At 34.1% G+C, this 5,000-nt stretch overlaps 1 protein-coding gene across 4 annotated transcripts in view; it reads right to left on the minus strand.

Moving 5' to 3' along the window:
• Positions 1-5,000, minus strand: part of Camta (Calmodulin-binding transcription activator) — a 1,022,478-nt gene that overhangs the window by 513,342 nt on the left and 504,136 nt on the right. The window lies entirely within an intron of this gene.

A 5,000-nucleotide genomic window follows, 5' to 3' on the forward strand; every position in this document is an offset into this window, starting at 1 on the left:
TCATAAACATACATAAATGTAAAAGGACTCACAGAAGAAAAAAAAAAAGTAGAAATAAAATTGAAAAATCTTGATAAGGTTAAGAGGAGAAGCAAATTTAGTTATAATAATTACAATCAACAGTTATTCGAGTATCTGTAAACAAATTTCTCTTTTTTAAAGAATGTCATACCATTAAAAACAAACATGACAGGAAGCATTATGTTGCCTAAAACGAAGTACATTCATCCAACTTAATCTGAATACTATACACGGGAAGTTATCGACTAAGTCTGTGTTCCTAAAATTAAAACTCTCTCTCATATATACATATATAAAGATATATATATATATATATATATATATATATATATATATATATATATATATATATATGTGTGTGTGTGTGTGTGTGTGTGTGTGTACATACATACATACGTGAGCGTAAACATATATTCCGTAAACAATACTAAACGCCAAGAAATAAATATATTACATCAAAACTTTCAAATTACTCCATGATTTTGAGGATAAAAACATGATTTTGAAACGCAAATAAATAAATAAATAAATAAACAGGATTCATCAATCTCCTGGACATAGCAACAAAAGGTGACTACTTCCAGGTACGGGAGAACAACCACACAGGCAGACTTATGCCGTTGACAAACTTGACCACACTAGGACACGCTACCTAGGACATCCCTGGAGGACTCGGTCTCAACGCACACACCGGGATGATGTTAAGGACTAGCGTGGTTAGGTAACCGCAGGACTCTTTATAAAGGTCGCCGTAGGAATGAAAAGGACGCGACGAAAGGGGAATTCTTGACAGAGCACAATACAGAAGTAGAGCAAAGTACAGAGAGAGAGAGAGAGAGAGAAATTTTATACGAGACATACTGTATACTGTAAAGAATTCAGTCTCCCACTGAAAAAATAATATCAAATTTATATCCTGTAACGAACTGAATAAATGATGCGTTGAAAAACAGCGAATTCAATAAATTCATTGAAGCAAAAATTAAGAGAAAAAATCGGAAATAAAAGAGACTTCGGCAAAAGGTTAAAGAGTCAATACCAGGAAAAGTTTCTGGCGACCTCTTTCATTTAGGGAAGTTCCCAAAATTAGGGAGATGATTAATAACTTTCCCAGGACATGAATTCTAAGACTTGAGAGAAAGTACGGAATCATGACAGAGGAAAACACACTGCTAGTGGTACTTGAATGAATGCAAAAAATAAATAAATACAGAAAAAAAGGCCAAATGCCATCAGCCCATGTCCCTTAAACATCCGAAAGACTCTCAGGGGAATTAGGCGTACAGTGAAAATATAAATATATAATTATGGTTCTTGTTCGTATATCATTATCAAAAAAACATTTTAATCTCATTACCTTAACATACAATGTTTAATTTCAGACACTAATTCTCATGAAAACGCAAGGTAACTAGGCAAAATAGGACTTTATCAGTAATGCATCAACAATTAGACAATTACTAGAAATATTCAAAAACTATAAGATGATTTGAGTTATCTGTTCCTCATAAAACACATATCTGTTTCTGGAAACAAATATCGATGTATTATATTGTGAAAAACTGATTTGACGAAATACGCTACTGATGACAACAACGAACTACATTAAGAAACGGCCTTATCAGACACTCCCGATCCCGCCAAAAACCTCATCACTTTCGGAATTACGGTTTTTCTTTTTTTTTTTTCCAGGTGGGGGTGGGGTGTGGAGTGAAAGAGGTGAGAAGGAAAGAGGTGAGTGGCTCTTGTACCCTAAGCTCCGTATGCTAAACACTGCCAGGGGAAATTAAGGTTCAAATTGCATAGCTGTTACTTTACGGCTGCGACACTAAAGCGAAAACGTTACTAGTAGCCAAAGCAATTTCAAGCTATCCGATTATTCATTCAGTTTATGACAAAGGGCGGGGTTACTTATAACTCTTCGAGCAAATAAAATGCATTTTTCTGGTATGCATGCTTTGCACATAGCAAATTCATACATAAGAATAGAAGACTGCAATAAAAAAAAGTATTCATGCCAAGAACATTTTGAAAAATTTGAACACTTTTATTTATATTAGTAAAAAAGAAGGGAAGAAACACCATATATATATATATATATATATATATATATATATATATATATATATATATATATATATATATATATACATATATGTATGTATGTATGCATTATATGTATGTATACATACACACAAACACACATATATACATATATTTTGTGTGCATACTTATATAGGTATAATATATATACATACATACATATATACAGATGTATAATATATGTTTGTGTGTATATATGCACACAACACACACACACACACACACACACACATATATATATATATATATATATATATATATATATATATATATATATATATTCAATAATCTACACAGACATTACCTTAAACGACTTACACAGATACCCCATCAAAACAAATCTAATAAGAAACCACCACTTGCCGACATCAACCAATACCTTAATTTACTTAAGATAAGCGAGAGACCACAGACGCTTGTTCGGTTAAGTAAACATAGTCTACACTCCAATAAACGAACGAAAAATTCGCGGCATCAACATTTCAGCAACGGGTGCTTTCAATATGATCATCAGCAAGAACATCAAATGCACGGCAGAGCATACAACAGCACGGAAAGGCAAGCACCCCCTTTTTTTAAAATATGCTAATGCACAGGCTGCATGATTATACCAGCAATATCCATTTCATCATTCTCTTGCAAAGGCCACCATAGCTTGAATTTTTCAAATATGTGCGTCAAATATGTTCAGTTAAGAGTATAAAAAAATTACCGGCCTAAATTCTTATAAGAATGAAATAAGTATTCTAAAAAGCATAATTCACATATCATTGACATACATAAATACATACAGACAAATTTAAATACATACAAAGATGCACACAGCCAGTTGAAATACAAACAAATTTATATACCAAACACCAAAATAACTAATTTTTGTACTAATAATAAATAATACCATAACGTAACAATGATACACCAACACCAATCAATAGCATAAAGCTTTAAATGGAATACAGCAAGGGATAATAATAATCTCAAGATGAATGTGATCACTTTGAATACAGTACCAACAGCGATAGTATAATTCGGAGTATTCCTTCCACGAAAACCACTAATCGGATGTTTGCAATAAGCTTAGCTCTTTCAAGATCTACCGAACTAATGGTTGCTTACAATCGTAACGCTAATGGTAAATTATAAGGGCAAGGGAGCAATTTGTCAATTCATTACCATTAGCATCCAAACTAACACACATGTTTCCATAACAGACAGATAGGGAGATACATCGATAGATCCTGACATCCTATTTTTAATCTATGGTGGCAAATTACGTTATATAACCAACCATCAAGATAAAAAAATACAAAAATACCACCAGTAATCAAATAAAGGAGCTCCAATGAGGAAAATAAGAAAACAATCCACTAAAAAGCCAGTGAAATATGGTTATAATTAAAAGCTGGGAAAAGTTTTAAGCGAGAGGATATAATATTCAAGGGCGGCGAGCGAAAACCCAGGGATAAATCCTGGCGAGGAGGAGCAATATTAGCTCTAAGAATATACACATTAATCTCTAGTCATTTGTCGTTCGCTGAAGCTTATTAAGGCGAGCGATCAAACTCCCTCTCTCTCCTGCTCCGAGATATTAGCCATTTCCCGATATCTTTTACATCGTTTATGTCTTCTCTAACATTTCCTTGGGGATGGAGATATCTCCTATTCGTCGAGGGATAATATTACGAAATGTAATAACTGTGATATTCGCGCTGTTACTTCGATTTTTATGGAGGGCTTCGCATATCCCTTCGCCACGTGGATGCCCTGGTTATCCTATCCGTCGTCATGGCAGAAACGGAACCACTGATCTAAAATGTTGTTTAACAAAAGGTGACAAAGGGCGCACGAATGCCAACTAATCTCCTGAAAAAATACGGTGACGTTTCAGTGTTACGCTGATTTTTTTTTTATCTGTAGCTTGACAAAACGAAGAGTTACGTGATTAGATGTCTGGAGATAGAATCAGAGGTTAAAGACCATTGTTGCCAATCATGACAAAGACCACATCCTTGCAAAAAAAAAAAAAAAAAAAAAAACTAAGGCCACCCTCCCCCAAAGAGGCACACAGAAATATGTGGGTAAAAACAGAACAAGGGAAAACCTAATCACTAAGAGAATAGGCATTGCTAGAAGACGGAGAGAGAAAAAAGGTGATGATTAAAGAGGGGGAGAGAAAAGGAAAAAAGGAAGGGTGCAAAAACTATCAGGAAATTACGTTTAGTTTTAGACGTTCGGGAATGTTATACTTTGAAATATCATGGCCTCTGCGTTCGTTCCAAGAAAACTATAATTATCACCCTTCTACAATGATAAAAAAAAAGACCTACAGTTTGCATGAAATGTACTAATGGTACATACTGCAGATGGTTATACGTAACTACCAGTTTCGGAGCAAAATAATGCATGAGGCATAACATGAAATACATGAAATCCACTAAAGAAACCGAAGTCAAGGTAAAACTCTATTCTTTTAAGGGATGCTATTTGTTTCCTATTTATCAAAATAGCCTAGATCTTATAACGAAGATCAAGGGTAAACTGGTGGACAAAATTCTACAAATTACCTGTAAAAAAGACTAAGGCTATCCATTCATATCTGGCTTCATCTAGCTCAAAGTCCTTGAACCTCTAGACTAGTTTTCCAATAGGAAATGAAGCTGACAATGGTAATTCTGGCAAATAATGAAGCTCAGTAACACACGCACATACATAAACCAACACAAGGAAGAGGGATTTGCCAAGAAACTGGTGACATCCAGAAAAACTGTATCTTTGTCAAAGATATGCAATTGCAAACTACTAAAAAAAAAAAGGGTATACACCGGAAGAGTATTACCAAATACTATTTCGAAAGGTCACATACAAAAAACTCCTTT

Source organism: Macrobrachium rosenbergii, chromosome 14 (genome assembly GCF_040412425.1).
Source record: "Macrobrachium rosenbergii isolate ZJJX-2024 chromosome 14, ASM4041242v1, whole genome shotgun sequence".
Classification (NCBI taxonomy): domain Eukaryota; kingdom Metazoa; phylum Arthropoda; class Malacostraca; order Decapoda; family Palaemonidae; genus Macrobrachium; species Macrobrachium rosenbergii.